The 18,971-nt window shown below is 44.4% G+C and overlaps 1 protein-coding gene across 4 annotated transcripts in view; it reads left to right on the plus strand.

Moving 5' to 3' along the window:
• PCGF5 (polycomb group ring finger 5) overlaps window positions 1-18,971 on the plus strand; it is a 125,375-nt gene continuing 106,404 nt past the window's right edge. For 3 of the 4 annotated variants that reach the window (XM_040485845.1, XM_040485846.1, XM_040485840.1), the window contains exon 1: window positions 1-75. The gene's annotated coding sequence lies outside the window, so the exon portion shown is untranslated. Of the gene's footprint in view, window positions 76-1,354; window positions 1,452-18,971 lie in introns of those variants that run through there. The other variant, XM_040485844.1, reaches the window with a different exon arrangement.

Raw genomic sequence — 18,971 nt, forward strand, 5'->3', positions numbered from 1 at the left:
ACCGCCCCACGCGCGCGCGCTCGCGCACCACGCGCCCCGCGCGGCCCGCCCGGATCGTGGCCTCCCGAGAGCAAGGTAAGGGCGATGCACGGGGACCCGGGCGGCTTCCCCGCCCGGCGCGGCCCGGGGAAGTTTCTGGCGTCGCCGCTTTCCGCTGGGCCGGGGGGGGGGGGGGCGGGGGGGGGGGAGGCCCCCGGCGCCGGGCTAGCCCGGCGGGCGGGAGGGGGCCGCCCGGCGCCCGGGGGTCACAAGTTGCCCAAGCTGACATTGGCGCGGGCTGGCGGGCTGCGCGGCGGGGCGGGCGTCGCGCGGAGAGGGGCTGGAGGCGCGGCGGGGCCGGGCGCGGTGCGGGCGAGGGGAGGGCCCCGAGGAACTTTCTCCTCCCCGGAGGGGCTCCTTCCAGCCCCGGCCGCGGCCCCGCCTCGGGAGCAGCCGGCTCCCGGGCTGGAGGGAGACCATGAAATGTGTTTGAAGAAGCTGACGCAGTTTGTGACGCTCGCGGCTTCCTGACGGGGACCGGCAAGAGCGGCGCCTTCTGCGAGGAGGGACGAGCCGGGGCGGCGCTCGGGCCCTTCCCCCCCGCCCCGGAGCCGCGCGCCCGGGCGCCTAGTTCGGGGGCCGCGGGCTCGGGGGGCGAGCATCTAGCCCCGGCCGCGAGACGGGCCCCGGCAGCGCGCGTCGCTTCCGTTTTGATTAGCTCGGGTTATTATATAAGATGTCACGGAGAGGGAAGGGGCGAGCGGGAGGCGCGTTGGCGAGGGAGCGTCGGCCTTCGTCGAGTGGCGGGGAGGGGCGGGAGGCAGGGCCGGGCGGGGACCCACCTGTGCGCCCTCCGCGCCCCCTGCGGGCGCCGCCGACGCGCGTGCCGAGGTGGGGGGGTGCCGGGGGGCCCAGGGGGCGGGCGGACGTGCCCGCCGCTCCCCTCCCGGCCCCGGGAACGGTCGGGCAGCGGCCGAAACGTGCCGTTTCCTCCCCGCCGCCTCGCCTGGGTCTACACGTTTCTGGCTCCGGGCATTCGTACTTTGAAACATTTGTTTAATATTAAGGAAGCTGCGTGTGCGGCCGTCATAGTACGCCCGGAACGTGTGGCCGTGAGCTCCAGGGCGGTGAATGAATCATCGCCCGCGGACCCGGGCGCCGATGATTCATGCGGGGCACACACGCGCGCGTACTCGCAGTGTGCCTCCGACCCGGGGACAGCGGCCCTTCTGCAGCGATGACGCCTGGAGGGGCGGGGGAGAGTTCATGCAAAAGAGCGGCGGCTTGTTTTTTTGCCCCTGCCTCAATGTGTGGGAACTTTGGGGTGTCAGGTTCCCCAGATTTCCCGAAGCTCGTTCCCCATTCTTGGAAAGGTTACAGGATTCCACCTGGCTGCATTAATGAGTCGGCGGAGGAGCGCTGATTCCCTGCAAGGCTGGGTCCTGTCTCATTCAGAATTTGGATGGTGTCAGGTGAGGTACTGGGTTCTGAAGGAGTCCTTCTAGTAATTGCCTGTACTTAAGTACCGCTAAAGTAATTAGCACAAACTTGAAAAGTTGGTGGATCTTAAAAGAAAAACAAGTGGCCCCTAAGTAGAAGTCCCAGTTAAAGATTTAGGCTTTGGGTTTTTTTTTTTTTTTTTCTTTAAGGCAAACCAAAAAGGAACTTAGTTTGCCGTTAATACAGAACTTTGAACTACTGTGACCACCCTTAAAGACTGACTTGACTCATTCCCACCTCATTCCACATTTGTAGGATTAAGAGTAAAGTTTTCTTAGCGTTCAGGACTCACGTCCTGAATGTACTCAGCAAGGCCCTGTTGATCATCTTAAATAGCTTCTCACCCCTCACCCCAGGAACCACACCCAATCCTATTTTATTTTCTCCATAGCACTTCATCACTATCTGAAGTGGTTTTGTTTAGGTATTCTTTAAGTCCTGTCTCTTTGCACTAGAGTATAACCTCCACTGTGGCAAGGATTTTTGCCTGTTTTGCTCACCGCTGTAACTCTAGCACCTAGCACAGTACCTGGCATATATTAGGCACTCAGTATTTGTTGACTGGAGAATGAACAAATTCTCTTTCCTCGTTTCTTGGTAAGGCTATCTTTGACAGTTGAAAGTCAGTGCCTTTTATGAGCAAGGCACTGAGATGGTACAGTTTTTTTTTTTTTCCTTCCAGTTTTCTTTTGGTTGATTCATTTCCTCCTCTGTGCTTGTTTAACTGATGGCACAAGATGCGTTTGAGCATCACATCCTAAGATGCTGAGTGTGAAGAAAGATAAGGCACAGGGAGCCTTGTCAAGAGAAAGCATATTACGGTATAAGACTGGGTGCTTAAAAACATTACCTGTGCTAATTGAAAACAAGTGCAGGATATTGAAACAGAATCAACAAGGTCAAGTTCCCAAAGGCCTATATGTTTTAAAACTCATATTTTAAATACCCATAGTTCTATATTCCTCCCTCCCTGCTGTTTTCACCAACTTCAGCATTAGCTGAAGCTTGGGAAGGTCCATCGGAAGTAGCACTTAATATGAAGTCTCAGTTTAACTAAGTGAATACAAGAGGCCGTATCTCTCTTCTTTGTTGTCGTTAATGTCAATAACTCTACAGAAGAGTAGATGGAAGGAGAAGATACTTAAAATTATATTTTAAGCATCTTAAATGTATTATAAAGAATTAAAGCTATAATCAGGCAATGATGTAATGGAAGAATTCAAATGTAGTGTACCCTCCTTGGAGGGTAAACTTTAGTATACTTTTTATTATTATAAATGATAAACTTTGGAAGGATATTAGTCAGCTTTACTCTTGTAGCAATGTTTTTAGAACTCGGTACTCCCAGAGTTAAAGAGGAGTGGGCATCCAGCAGGTCCCTTTCCCTGACAGTAGTTGTGATCGCTTTCAAAAGTGTAATCTAATTTCAAGAGTAAGCTGGGCAATAATAGAAATTTAAAACTAGAAGCGACCTTGAGACTACTTAGCACAATTCATTCCTTTGTACCAGTCCCTTTGCTGAGGAAACTGAGACACAGTGAGAAGACTTGCCAAGGCTGCAGAGCAGGGATTAGAACTTAAGTGTCTTGACTTCTTGTGGGAAGTCCCTAAATTAACCAGAGCTCCCCTAAGTAGGGGAGGAGAGGTTCCTACCATTAATCCATTGACTGCCTGTTGCTTGTAAACTCTCCAAGTAAAACTGTTTCGTCTTCAACTTTGTGCCCTCCCATGTGCCTTGGACATCTAAGAGCTCAAAAATACTTGCTGAATGTGGTTGGGCAAATGTATTTTAAGTCAAGGAATGTACTTATGAATTGAAGAAGCAGGAAAACATATCTCTCTTCCAGATTGGGGAAGTTTTTTTTTTTTTTTAATTTTTTTTTTCAACGTTTATTTATTTTTGGGACAGAGAGAGACAGAGCATGAACGGGGGAGGGGCAGAGAGAGAGGGAGACACAGAATCGGAAACAGGCTCCAGGCTCTGAGCCATCAGCCCAGAGCCCGACGCGGGGCTCGAACTCCCGGACCGCGAGATCGTGACCTGGCTGAAGTCGGACGCTTAACCGACTGCGCCACCCAGGCGCCCCTAAATTGGGGAAGTTTTTTGACAAGAGTCAGGATGTTGGCAGTTATTAACCTTAGAACTTTCATAGTAATGAAGCTACTATTTAATTTTCATGCCTCCAGTTTCAAACAAAATGACTTACAACTTCTAAGTATGTGTGCTTGCTTAGTTGGCATAATTATTCACTGGAGAAACAGTAGGACAGGAGTCAAGACATATGGTAGGTCTTGCCTCTGCCACAGTGTCCAATTAGAAAAGCCTAGACTTGACAGCCAAATAGAATTGGGGCTGAAGCTCAACTCTGCCCCTAATAAGCAGGGCCCTCTGTAGCAACTTACTTCACTTTTCTTGAGCATTCTCTCATCTTCTAAGGGGGTAGTACCACCTCCCTCGAAGGATTGTCATGGGGCTGGATAGCATTTGTAAAATGTCTGATGTACACTAGGTCCTTAATAAATGGAATGGCTACAATTATGACTTCTGATTTATGTGACCATGGGAACAGCTTCCTCTCTCAAAACTTTTATTTTCTCAACTGGAGCCTTGGTAGCTGGGATAGGACAAGGGCAGGGGGAGGTGTGGTTTGGGGAGGAATTAAATGTTCTCTAAGATCTGGTCTATCTCTGTACCTGTCTGTAGTTTAAGGAACCAATAAAGAGTGCACAATTCTCCTGCAAAGTTAGTAAAATGATTCATATATCCTTGATAACATTCATGTATCCTTGAACCAACAGCAGAAATGGTTTGTTTCTAGGCCTTCCTAAGAATTTGGCATAATTAACTTTGATGATATTAAATGCGTTTTCATTCTTTTACATGATATATGATGGATACCAAGTTAACTTGAATATTTCAGCCTCTCAGCTTACTATATATAAAGCAGTATAAAGAGTATACAGGTTAATCAGGCCTTGGCACCCTTTCCTTGAGAGGTTTGAGAGTCATGCAAGGAGCATAGGAGAGGTAACCAAAGGCTATATTACATGGAAGAACTGTGAGAGAGGCACAAAGAAAATTATTTGTGATTTCAGAGAAGGAAAAACTTAAATAAGACCGAATTCAGGCATCCTGAGCAAGGCCTTAAGCAATTAGTAAGACTTCAGCTGGCAGAGAGGTGGAACCAGCCTATACTAAGACCTGAATAAAAGGATGTAGGAGCATATCCAGAAATGGAGAGGGACATGCTTACGCTGAAGGGTGAGGAACCTGGAGGCAGGATAGTCGGCCAGAAGGCTGCATGGCAAGGCTAGGACCCTACTCTGATGGTCTTGAATGCTGGGCTAAGGAGCCCATTTTGCAGGCAGTATATCACCATCAAAGGTATTTTAAGGTGGGGGAGGTGATGTGATTAAAGCTATGCTTTAAGAAAATTAATCTGAATCAGAGGAGCCACGGGCAGTCCAGTTAGGCAGCTATTAAAATACTCTCCAGAAGAGAAGCAACAGAGAATATAAATTAGGGTGGGAGCAGGTGGGTTGGGTGTGACACCATAGAAGTGAATGCGACAGGACTTGTTGACTAATCACATGAGGGAGTTGAGGGACAAATGAAAGATGGAAGCGGAGGGACTGGATGGCAATGGCAGGAATTGAAATAGTCAAGAAGAACCACTAGTAAAGGCACCTGCTAGTAGTAGAATGCAACCAATAAGTGTTTGTCTCATGAATGGAAGTGGCGATAAGTTTGCATTTGGATATGTTCACATTTGTGTGCCTGTGGACCATTGCAAATAGAGGAAGATTTGGGGCATCCTTGTGAAGGGATTAAGTTGTGAGAAGGGTTCACGGTGTGGGTGAGAAGGCCAGGGCAGAGCCTTGGAAAAACCAGTATTTGTGCGCTTGGAGGGAGACAGAAAGAGGCCGTCAGGATGCTGAGAAGAGGGAAGCAAGAGAACAAGGAAAGGACTGGGTCAGGAAAGGTGAGAGAGGAAGATTGGCGGAGGCTGATAAGGTTGGAAGGTGGAGGATCAAAGACTGGGAAGAAGCCATTGGACTCATCTGGGAGACCATTGTCAGCAGCCTTTGAGGATGGAGTCAGTTGGGCAGTGGAGATAAGTCAGAGATAAGTCGCCAGATAGATGCCTGAGGGGTCCCCGAATGGGAAGGAAATGGAGTGAGCGTAAACTGTGATTGCACTGTGAAAATCTGAGAGGCCAGTGACTAAAAAGCATAAGAAAAGCCTGAGAGTGTGGTGGCTGTCCAGTGGAGAGGGAGGGACTGAAGATCAGGAGAGGGAGTGGGAGGGTGATTCCTGCACCAGGCCCTCCACAAGTAGTTGGCGGGGGGGGGGGGGGGGGCGCGGTGGTAGGAGCAAGAGACAGTGGCTGTATGTCCGGATCACCCAGGACAGTCTCGGTTCACACCTGTTACCCCAGTTTATTTATAGGATAATGTTTGGATAGATACTACAAATACCTGGACAAATAATCCTCACTTTCCTTCTACAAGAAGGTCCTTTTTGAAAAATAAATTATTTGATTGCCCAGGTCATGGCACAGATAATTGTTCATGGAAAAACAGATGTGACCTAGAGGGGAAAAGAGGTTACATAAAGGCAAAAAGATTTAGAAAGGGAAGTTGGGAGCTGGGAGGGAGGGTGGCTGGATCCGAAATGGATCCATTGCCTTCTGTTGGGAAGTAAGAGCAACAACAGAGGAGGCTAGTTGATTTGGTCAAAGTAAGTTGGGAGTGAGGGGTAAAGTTGGGAGAGGGGGAAGGGGAAGAGCTTGGAGTAGCTGCACATCTGAGCACCATAGGGAGCCAGAGGTGGCTGGGCCTGACCAGTGGTAGAAGGAATCTTCCCCATCTCCCTGACTCTCTCCAGCAGTGCTCAGAGAATTGGAAGTGGTGATATGAGTATCACTGGCACTGCCAATTCCATCTGGGCCCTCGGTGGAGTAGAGAGGCACAGGAGACTGGCAAAGACAGGCTGGGACAGTGGGCAACAGTCAGGAGAATGGAATGGGTTAAAGGGTAGCGGCTGGTTCAGCAGGGAAGGGGGGAGGGAGACATAAGAGAGGATGTGCAGGGGGTGGTTGTGTGGCTGGTGGCAGAGGGCACGGGGAATTTTTAGAGTGTCTTGTCGCTATGCGGGGGATCAGTTCTGAGTGATGATGTACATTCAGAATGTCACTGAGCTTGAGAAGGGTGAGGTGCCCCAGCCATGAGGTGGAAGGTCATTGACCTTCAGGAACTGTGAGGCCCAGGTATACAATGTCAACGTCTGCTTTTAAAATCCCAGAATACATTTATTAAAGCCTTTTCTGCCCTTTAGAGTTGGAAAGTACCTTAAAAAATAGGGAAGTTATCCCTTCCTTCAAAAGATGAGGAAGCTAAAGTCTTTCAAAGGCTAGAAAGATTGTGTCTTGCCCCAGATCACGGACGTGTGTGGAAGGGTTGGCTCTGGGAGGAACCAGAATCCCTAAATCTCAGTTTAATATTGCCCTCTACGGCAGAAGTAATTAAAGTATCTACCGAACAACACCTTAGAAAGCTTCCTCACCACTCAGTTTGCTTACATACTGCTGTTAAAACACCAGTGTTTGTGGGCACAAGAACCCACTGAGATCTGTGGGATCAGGTCCATGTCCTCTGACTTCTAACCCGAAGGCAGTGGTGGCGTCTTTGAGGAGGACCCATGGAAAGCACCAGCCCTTCCCCGCTAATTAAAAAACAGATACACGCCTCAGCAGGTAGACAAAATATTTGCTTCGTTATTGATGAAGGCTAGATGGGAAGACATAGTGTGGTGTGAAGGTGAACATGGTCTTGTGCAACCTCCACCTGGTGTAGGCTTTGGAACAAAATTTGAGGCTGCAGAGCAGAACTACCCGGGTTCCTGCCTTTCACTGTCCAGCTAGAGAAACAGAGAAAGAAGCCGAATCTCTTATGCTTAATGTCTTTTGTAGAAAAACTCTGTCCATTTGAAAACTGAGAAACGGTTGTCACGTACTAACCAAATGAACTGTTCCACCTCTATGGGGAGGACTATGGTGTAGGGCGAGAAGATGGGGGTGGACAGGGAATATCCCTCCTTTGGAAACCTTGTGAATGGGAAAGAGATGTTCCCTTTGAACATGAGGTTATTAACCACTTGTAGGTTTCTTATTTGCATTTGAGTTAAAGTAACTTCTGAGGCAGCAGGTGCATTTTTATACTAACTAGAAGTAAGTGAAATAACTAAGAACCACCCTTCATTTATCAGTTTCACAGCCATACCTGGTGGATCTCTGCTTCCTCCCTGGGGATCTCAGGAAACTCACAGACAGCAGAGCAGAGACCATCAGCTTTGATATCCTGTTTTTAAATTCAAAACTTTGGAAAAGTGGAAAGTTCTTTCTCCTCGTAAAGTGTTAAAGGAGCCCTTAACTGGACATACAGCACTTGGAATTAGTGCTAATTCCATCACTATTAGTAACCTTACTAATTAACTGTTAAGTTCCTCAGTTTCTTCATCTGACAATAACTATTGAAATTTGGGGAAACTCCAGTTTAGGCACTTAAGGTAAATCATGATGACTTTTCTCCCTTTTCCATGTCAGTGTGCATGATAATTTTAGACAAGTAAGATTATAGCACGGTGTTTCATGACAAATGAAATTTGACTTTTTATCCATTTCTCTTTTAACTGTTAAAAAGGTAATTTTTATTACAAAACATATCACATGAAACTTTTAAAATGTAAAATGTACAGTTCGATAAATTATTAAAAAGTGAACATCCATGTAACTACCAACCAGCTCGAGAAATAGAACAATTTAATTTTTCCCCCTATCGGAACCTTTTTTGTTAGATGCTTGGTTTTCTTTCCAGGGCTGTCATAAGTAGTAGCAGGAGGCAATATGTGCTCCTTTAAAAAAAAAAATTTTTTTTTAATGTGTATTTATTTTTGAGAGAGAGAGAGAGCACAAGTGGGGAAGGGGACGAAAGAGGGAGACACAGAATCCAAAGCAGGCTCCAGGCTCTGTGCTGTCAGCAAACAGCCCGATGTGGGGCTCGAACTCACGAACTGTGAGACCATGACCTGAGCCGAAGTCAGACACTTAACTGACTGAGCCACCCAGGTGCCCCAATATGTCTCCTTTTGAGTGGAATTAGATAAAAAATGCAATGTTGGTATTTTACCCTATAGTAATTTCTTATTTCTATAACTATGAATTTAGTGTTTAGGACAAGTCCTGGGTTTTCAGCCTAAAGATAAAAATCTTCAGGTTAAGAGTCTTCAGATTTGTGTCTTTGGGATGAGAGTGAAGAAAATGTGATCATTTGGTTGTGAGAAAAGTTCTCATGCTTAATTATTTTTTAAACTTTCTGATCATCCCTCCTTTGCCTGTCTTTAGAAGCCAGACAGCAAAGATTCCAGTATTTCTGATGACTGACAGTAGTCAAGGTCTTCCTGGAAAATACCTGACCATTGAGGCAAATACCTTTCGATTCAGGTCACCATAGGCTAGATTTGAAGTCACAAGAAGGAGTTAACGAAAACAGCTTTATTGCCGGAAATATCTATATTTTCTTTGTTCAATTATAATCTAGTATTTAGAAATCTGCTGGTTTGAGACTAAATTAATGAGTCCATAAATAAAAACTTTTTTACGGTAACCAGGGGTGCCTAGGCAGCTCAGTCAGTTAAGTGTCCAAGTCTTGATTTCGGCTCAGGTCATGATCTCACGATTCAGTTCGTGGGACTGAACTCCAAGTCAGGCTCTGCATTAACATTGTGGAGCCTGCTTGGGATTCTCTCACTCCTTCTTTCTCTGCCCCCCTCCTTCTTGCATGGGCGCTCATGCTCTCTTTCCCTCTCTCAAAAATAAATAAACTTAAAAAAAAAAAGTCTCAGGGCACCTGGGTGGCTCAGTCGGTTAAGCATCTGACTTTGACTCAGGTCATGAGCTCGTGGTTTGTGGGTTTGAGCCCTGCATCGGGCTCTGTGCTGACAGCTCAGAGCCTGGAGCCTGCTTCAGATTCTGTGTCTCCCTGTCTCTCTGCCCCTCCCCTGCTCAGATGCTCTCTTGCTCTCTCTCTCTCTCCCCCTCCCTGCCTCTTAAAAATAAATAAACATTTAAAAACAAAGAGTCTTTTGTGGCATCCAGAAAAGGATTCTCTCGGATAAGGTTTTCTTATGACTAAAAATAGAAAATGATGATAAACGTTAATTGGAAAAATATCTTAGCTGATCTGGTGTATGTATAAAAACAAAAGCTATGGGTGTTTGAAAATTGGTAAAAAAAAAAAAAAAGAGTCTCATCTTTTGGGGCAGTTTCTGTGGTTGTAAGATTTGGATATGGCAGCTTCGGGTTAGAATTTGGTGGCCTGAACATGTGTTTAGTGTCAGTCCTGCCAAAACACCACTGTAATGATGGGGAACACAAGAGGCAACAGCAGATGGGCAACACCAACAAGTTTTTGGAGGATGAAAAGCAAACAGACCTGTGGCAATGGACTTAGTGCAGTGGAGAAAGTTGGTACTCAAGTGCCCTGAAAGGAATTTGGGAGTAGATCCTGGGAAGAAACAGCCAGTTAATCTCCCAGAATCCCAGAAAGCCTCTGGAATGAGAGGCTCTGGAACGGGTGATTGCGAGCCTGTGAAAGGAACCAGAGCCGCAGGTGACTTTCCCCATCCTGTGCGGTAAGATGAAATCCTTGCTGGACACTGGACATTTGTCTCTGGAGAAGCTGAAGTAAATTAGCGGTTTTGGATTTAGAGATACCAGGCAAAAAAGAGGATAAGGGTGAAATGCTCAATGAAAACAGACGAATGTAATGAAATTCAGCATACTAAGCACTGAGACCCTATGCTCTTTTCCCCCTGCCCAGTCCTAGGAGAGCAAGGTGATGACCAACCCAGGTAGGATATTGAAGGACTCTTCTCTGGATGTAAAGAACAGCCCTAGGCAAAAGACCTACAGTACAGGTACCGACATCTGAGGCCTCACGATGAAAACACTGACTTACTACCCAGTGTTCCTAAAGTGAACCCACCAGGCAACAACCCTCTTCCCTCAACTCCATGAGTCTGCAGCTTGCAACCAGCTTTTTAGGACCTTACTCTTGAATCCAATTAGACTATATATTCTCTTACTAGTATGATGTAATGCCTGCTGAATGGATCCTCTCATTGTATCTCTTCTGTTTTTCTATCGTTTTGCTTTTATTTCAGCTTTATCTTCTCCTTCCAATGATTTTTTTTTTTGCCATCTGATTTTTAATTTCTAATATCTGTTTCTTATTCTCTGATGATTATTTTGTACAGCCTCATTCTTATTTTATGATTTATAGGTGGATTTAGGAATATGAAATTAAATATCTGAAGAGATAGCTAGAAGTTTTAAATGTAGTTTACCTTTAGGAAGTGGGTTCGGGGGTGACGAAGAGGTAAGACAGGCTACTGCTGTATTTTCATTTTAAACATGGTAGTAGTATATGAATTTTAAAGTAATCTATATGAGATGGACAGAAATGAAATTAGTTTTTTTTTTAAATGTTTATTTAATTTTGAGAGTGAGAGCGAGCAGGGGAGGGGCAGAGAGAGAGGGAGACACAGAATCCAAAGCAGGCTTTAGGCTCTGAGCTGTCAGCACAGAGCCCGATGCGGGGCTCGAACTCATGAACCGCGAGATCATGACCTGAGCCAAAGTCGGATCTTTAACCAACTGAGCCACCCAGATGCCCCAGACAGAAATAAAATCGGTAAGAAAAAACTAGTGTGATGCCAGTAAGTGGATTAGGGAATGATTTACATGTATCCAGAGGTTAAAAAAGATAAATATTAAAAGTTAAGAAGTGATGTTTTGATGTTGGAATCCCCCATCACAACTGGGATTCCAGCCCTCAGTCTGTCTCAGAATCATTTGAGGGAGCTTTTCAGAAACTCACATGATTCCCTTTAACCCAAGATTCTTATTTATTTGGCTTTGGGTGGACCCCTGGGAAGGAGACATTTTTAAAAGAACTCCAGCAGCTTCTGATATGTGGCTCAGGCTAACTCCTAGTCAAATAGTTTAAACACCTTTATTGCTTTCTTCAGTGTTTCTTGTATTCTTCTTCTTCTCTCTCTGTCTCTCTGCTTCTGCTTCTGCTTCAAGTCAGATCTTGCCTCTCTCCCAGTTCTGAATTGATATGGTCTATTTTAGGTCAGAAGAGTAGGAGGAAAGAAAGGGAGACATGGGAGAGGTCATTTGGATGACCATAAGTAATGAGAGTGGCTGCACACAGAGCCAGTATTTATTTCCTTTCGTTTTGTAGAAACTACTTAAATTGATGACCTTATCTTGAATTTCCTATGGAGTAATCTTGGAGCTCAACTTGAAGTAAATTTGAACTTAATAGCATGTTGTTATTTGTGTACCTTTAGTGTTGCCTTTTGGGAGTAAATCAGCTGCACCTTTAGGTTCCCCTCAAGTTCTTTTACCTCCCTTGGGTTTTGCCCCTGCCTCTCCCAGCTCTGGTCTACCAGATGTTCACCAATTGCAGCATTTCCATTTTGCACCTGGAATCAACAGTAATTTTCATGGCTCTCTAGTTTTCTGTGAGGGAATTCTTAGAAGAGTGGTTAGCAAGCAAGAGATGAAGGGATGTAAAAATTACATAATTTCCCAAGGGTGGAGGTCTTGTTGCATTGGATCTTTGACTACAGAGGATTTGTGTATCTAAAAGAAGAAATGTTTGTTGTGTGGAGGAGAGAAACATTTCAGACTCCAGGGAGAAACTTAAAAAAAAAAAAAAAAACCTGACTAACTTGAAGTTTATAAAAATATCAGTAATTACAGAGAGTTGAGGTTTCCTTTGTACCTTTCCCCAGTCCTACTCCCTGCCTCCCTGGACTCAACCACTCCTGTGAATCGGGTGTGTCCGTGACTTACTTGTCATTTCACATCAAGTAAGTCGTCAAGTAACGTCACATCAAGTAAGGCATTTCATGCCCTGCTCCATAGAGTGGTAGGACTTACGTCTAGCATTCTGTCCAGTGTAGAGAGCTTTTTAGCTGGTGTCTGAGGGATCACTTCACATTTAGTACATTTATACAGCTAGGCCAAAGAATGATCTTTAAGGTGAGGGATGGGTTCATCTCATCAATAAGTCTTATTTAGAGCTTGCCCACTTGATGCAAGACTTCTAGACTAGGGCTTCTCACACTTGACCGTGTACACACGTCACTGTGGATGGCATTACATTGCAGACTCCAATTCAGTTGATCTCCAGTGGGGCCTGGGCTTCTGCATGTCTAATCAGCTCCCAGGGGATGCCACTGGTCTGCAGACCACAGGTAGAGAAGCAAGATCCTGGCTAGTGGTGCTCAGCCCTCCTTGCTCATGAGGATCACCTGGGTGCCTTTTGGACCTATCCTTAGTGATTCTGAATTGACTGGTCTACGGTGGGGCCCTGACATGACATACACGTGTGTGTGGCCATGTGTAGTTTAACTCCCCAAGTGACACTACTGTGCAAATAGGGTTGAGAACCACTGTTGGAAGTTCTGCCCACCTTTGCTGTGACTCATAGGTAACGATCTTCATGGATAGACTTTTGTGGCAATCTGGGAAGCACCTTACATAGCCTTTATGAGGTAGATTCACTTGCTTTGTGGATACAGTCCATGAAGAAGAGATTCTTCTTGGATTGCTAGGTTCCTGAAGATAAGGTGGAGGTGCCTATCAGAGGAGGACATATCTAGGAAGAAAAAAAAGTGGCCTTTTCATTGAAATCCAGTTGTCACCTGATACCAAAATGATATTTGAAGTGATGAACAAATGCAAAGTTGGGGTCTCTTCATTTAGCGGATCTTTCTGTTTTCTACATCCTTTCAGTAAGAGATTGGGGAAAAGTATGTTATAAACTTTGATGCTTTGTGTTTTCTTCAGAGAAGTCTATAAATTTACTTCTTACTATTTCTATGTATATGTTTGTCTATAAATATATGTACTTGCAAAGTTCCTGCATAGCCAGAATTCTAGTATGTATTTATATTTTTCCTTTGCCAATTATTTAGAAAAATTTAGAGTATTTTCTATGCGTTTACTTTTAGGTCCTAATTTGTCCTAAAAAATTCAGTGACGGCATTCTGATGAAGGGACTGTTATTCTCAGGAGCTTCCAATGCTAATGGCAGATTAATGATTCAGTTTGCTCATAACTCATAGGCCTTAGCCCAGTTCAAATTTTGTTGTTTTATTATTATTACAAGGATGATCCTAGAAGCAAATAATATAGTTTTATGTACATTAAAATTATGTGATTACAATTTCTTGGAAACAATAAGCTTTAAAACCAGTGGGTTAAAGTTAAATATAATTGTGCTGCTGAAACTTTGGAATCCTCTCCTCTACCTCCCCACCATTCAATCATAAAGTAGGCCTTTGATTTTATTTCCTTAACATTACCTTGTCTGCTTCATAGCTCCTGACTTCAGTCAGATTGTCATTACTTCTCATTCACCTTAATTTCCTCCCTGGACCTCACTCCCTCGAGTCTTGCCCCTTTCTCTCTCGTGGAGGTAAATCTATGGGTCTCCTTTGTCTGAGGATAAAGTTCAAATCTCCAGAGTGTCATGTAGAGCCTCTGACCTGGCCCTCCCCTTTCTCTGCCCTCATCCCCTGTCACTTCTCTGGATGGCAGTGTATGCATTCCTTAACTGAGTTTGAGGACTGGGGAGGAAGTATTGGAGGCTTGAAGAGAAAGGGAAAGGCATGAACGAGTGGTTTAGGAGAGGGGGACAGGAGATGGCATGAGGGCCATGAGGTGTGGTTGCTGACAGGGGATGATGGACATAGACTGAGACCAGTTAGCCTACAGCTGCAGGGTTCCAGATGCACAGGAAGTGGCACCTTGACTAAGCCATTCTACTTTTTGTCTCTGTATTTGTGCATGCCGGGTCCTCCATCTAAAATACTCCTCGTATCTTCATTACCCAGAACAATCTTTCTCCTCCTTTGAGAAACCCCAGTTAATAGTATTCTCCTTTTTCCAGATATTCTCCCTTCATTCCCGTGGTATTTGATCATCGTCCTCCATTTTGCCCCCACTGTTCCCTTGACCAGTCCCTGTTAATTGCACTTACTACGCCACCTGCTCATACCTGGGTCTACTGGGCTGTGAGCTCAGCAAGGGCAGGGACACAGTCTTCTGAGATTCCAATTCGTAACACAGTGCCTGGCACATAGTAGACACGTATAAGAAATGCTGGATGAATTCATATAAGCTTTCTCTGTGAAGTCCTACTGGATTGGAGGTCATTTTATTTTTTTAAGATATTTATTTATTTATTTATTTTGAGAGAGAAGAAAGAGCAAGAGAGAGAGGAAGGGGCAGAGAGAGAGAGAGAGAGAGAGAGAGAGAGAGAATCTCAAGCAGGCTCTGTGCTGTCACCACAGAGCCCGACATGAGGCTCGCCCTCAAAACCATGAGATTATGACCTGAGCTGAGATCAAGAGCTGGATGCTTAACTGACAGAACCGCCCAGGCGCCCTTGGATTGGGGGTCATTTTAAAAATGAATTTCACTTAATAGTAAATGACATGAAAAATTTTATTGCCTTAATTTTTAATTGATCTACCTCTACCAAATATCCAAGTTAATAAGATCTGTCCTAATATACACATGTATGTACACGTGTGTGTGTGTGTGTGTGTGTATATATATATATACACACACACACACACACGAACTACATAAAAATGGAGGAAAGTTAGAGACCAAAGAGTATGAATAAATATTAAGTAACAGTTCGTAGAGGCCTATACAATACACATGGCTTATCTGCCCCCTTGGCTAGCAGGGAACAGGTTGAGCACATCTGTATTTTCAAGTTGCGTTGAAGTTACGAGTAGAAAAATGTAGTTTTGAAAAGGTTTTTCCCAATCATGTAGAAACATGGAGGTTTTAACTGCCAAAACAATTTCATAGCGTTTGCAAATGAAAAAACCCAGAGAGAAATTAAGAGGTACCTTTTTTCTGAGGTAATGGTTTCACATTTTTCCTTATGAAGGAGGGGACTTGAGTTCTGTTGTGACGTGCCATGAAGGGGCCGTGTTGTCGGATGATCTTTACCACCTCTCTAAGCTTCAGTTTCTCCGTGGATAAAATACGAGATTTGGTCTAAATTATTACCAAGGTCATTTTGAATCATCTGTGATTCTGGAAAGTTATGAAACATGGCCTGTAACCATGGTGAGGAAAGTTGATTGGTGATTCCAAAAATAGACTTATTTTCTCCTTCTGTACAACATTGATGCTCTCCCATTGAATAAGTCACTCTGTGTACATTGCCATAATAAACCAGTTTCTTGATGTTTTTTTCTTGATGCCAAGCGCTCAAAAGTGAATGAAAGATTATCTGAAGAAATACCAAACAAGCTCTTGTCTCTTGTTTTAAATATAGATCTGAATTATTATGCTCTTTTGCATTCCTGTTGCAGGTATTCATAAAGCAGAAGGTGGTGATTTGGTGAATTAGAAACTATTTCGCATCAGTTCCTGCTGCCTTTTGTGTTTGTGTGGGAACCTCATTCAAAATATGTCTTGCCTATTCTTCCCTTAAAATACGCACTTTCCTTCATTTTTGCTTTTATACTTATAGATGTCCTCAAGGTCTTTGGGTAACAGTTATTTTTCTCTACTAACACGTAGATAATCTCATCGGATATCATTACATTTTCTTCCTGAAGCCCTTTAATATCTTGATATGTAGCATGATAAGCCTGTCCTCAGTGCAGTGATGTGTAGAGGGGCCCTCCTGGACTCACTCTGAGGTTGCAAGGTCTATGGCCATGCCGTGCCCTTCAGGGACTGTCCCCAGGCTGGAGCACTCCACCTGAACTAAGATATCTTGACCTAGTTGGGCTAGGCACAGTGCTGGTAGGCAGAATCTCCCTGTCTGTGAGCATCTGTGCTGGATCCAGCCCTTTGAAGCAGAGAATCAGCTCATTAAATGAACACTTTCAATGCCTAGAGAGATAACAGAAATTTAATTTTCACCATATTCTGTAATAATATATATCCAAAGAATCACATCACTGTCTAGCTCTGTGAGATTAGAGAAGTCATTTACCTTCTCTGAGCCTCAGTTTCCTCCTATAAAGTTTGGATTTGATTTCTAAAATGACTTTGGCTCCAAAATTCTTTTTTTTTTCTTTATAGCTTTGTCATCATCCCTCTAGCCCTAAACTGACTGATGGCAATCTGTATTCTTAAACTCCAGTAAGTCTTAGTCCTTTTTGTGGTGCAGAACAGTTCATTTTTCCACCCACGGGCATTCGTAGAGATTTTTAAAGAGCATCCAGGATGATTTTAGTCCATTTATTTTTTTGTATGGTTTGAGACCAGATGATGTCAACAACTCAGTTGTTTTACTTGTGTACTTAGATACTGGCATAAAAGTAAAGCATGCTTATTTTTGTGGAAATAACCAACTTTTTTTTTCAGCAACATTGCTCTGAGAACTGAGTTGGTTAGTGAGAACTGAGCTGTTAGTGAGAACTAGGCTGATTAGATGCGGGAATATTAAGAGAGCAGTTATTTGATACTTACCCATATTCCTCCCCATAAATCAAGAATCTTTGTTCTAATTAGTGTTTTAAAACCATTGAAGCTAAAAACAGTCTGTGGAAGTGGGGTTTGAGAATATTTCAGGATAGAATAAGTTTAGTTATTTATTCAAGAAATATTCACTGAGTGCCTACCAGGGACTCTTTGGACTATCAGTGAACCAAACAGAGATCCTTGACCTAATGGAGTTTATTTTCTAGCAAAGGAAGACAGGTAATAATCAATAAGCATAATAAGTATTTGTTATACGGTTTGTTATAAAGTGATAAGAGGTATGGAAAACAGAAAAAGTTGAGTAGGAAAAGGGAAATGAAAGGTGGGTGATGAGTGGAGAGCTGAGTTGCAGTGTAAATACCATGGTCAGGAAAGGAGGTGTGGAGCGCAGAATGGCCCCCAAAGACATCACTCCCTGATTCCTAGAATCTGTAGATGGGTTACATAGCAAAAAGGACTTTCAACCTTTAATTAAAGTTACAGACTTTGCAATATGGAGACCATCCTGGCTATGTGCGTGACCCAATCGACTCAGAGAGCCCTGGAGAGTAGAGTAATGGTTAGAATCAGAGAGATGTAGCTGATGTTGGAACATGAGAGAGACTGAACCCACAGTGCTGGAGGGCGGAGGCATGGAAAGCATGAGAAGGAAGGAGGGAGCCTCTAGGAGCAAAGAGCAACCTCCCAGTGATAGTCAGTGAGGACATGGGACCTCAGTACTACAGCTGTAAGAAACTGAATCTGGCCAACAACCTGGAAAATCCTGGAAGCAGATTTATCCTCAGAGCCTTCATAAAGGAATGCAGCCCTGCTGACAACTTAAATTTGGCCTTGTGAGACTCTGTGCAGCAGACTCAGCTGAGCCATGCTGTACCAGAACTTTTGACCTACAGAACTATGAGATAATAAATGAGTGTTGTTTTAAGCCACTGAATCTGTAGTAATTGCTCATGGCAGCAATAGAAAACTAATACGGGGACAAGGAAGTTAGCCAGGCTGGGAAAAGAATCTTCCAGGCAGAGGGAACAAAGAGAGCCAAGTGCTAACGTGAGGTCCGCTTGGGGTGGTAGAGGCAGAACAAGTGGCCAGTGTGGCTGGAGTGAAGAGCACAAGGGAATGAACAGTAGGAGATGAGGTCATGAAGGCAACTGGAGTGGAGAATGGAGACCACGAAGGGCTTTGGCTATAATTCCAAGTGAGCTAGAGAGTCATTGCAGCATTTTGATCAGAAAAGTGATCTGATGGGACTTAATTGTTGAGAGGATCATGCTGGCTGCTCTGACAATAGGCTGTAGGGGAGAAGCCAGGAGACCAGTTAGGAAGTGATAGTAGAAATCTTGGCACAAGGTGGTGGTGGCTTAGACCAGTGGTAGTGGAGATGATGAGAAGTGGTCAGATTATAGACATATTTTGAAAATAAAATCTATTTCTTTGTGACTTATATGTGAGATAAGAGAGAGAGAGGAGTCAAAGATAATTCTATAATTTACGTCCTGAATAACAGGAAAGATGACATTGCTGTCAACTAAGAGGTGGGAAACTATAGGTGGGGGAGATCTAGGGTGGAGGGGAGAATTCAAGTTCAGTTTCAACACACCAAGGATAGCTTATCTTCTAGACATCCAATTGAAGATGCATAGTTTGGTAGCAGAATAATGGCTTCCAAATATGTCCACACCCTAACCCCCGGAACCTGTGAATATGATATCAAGAGGGACCTTGCAAGTGTGATTAAGTTAAGGATCTTGAGACAGAGAGACTTTTCTGGATTACCCAGGTGGGCCCAGCCTTAAAAGTGGAAAACCTTTTCTGTGGTGGTAGGAGGGAGATACGACTCTGGAAGAATGGTCAGAGAGATGCGGTGACTTTGAAGATGCAGGAAGTGGGGCACTG

This window comes from Herpailurus yagouaroundi, unplaced genomic scaffold, assembly GCF_014898765.1.
Source record: "Herpailurus yagouaroundi ecotype Mexico unplaced genomic scaffold, PumYag 163, whole genome shotgun sequence".
Taxonomy (NCBI): domain Eukaryota; kingdom Metazoa; phylum Chordata; class Mammalia; order Carnivora; family Felidae; genus Herpailurus; species Herpailurus yagouaroundi.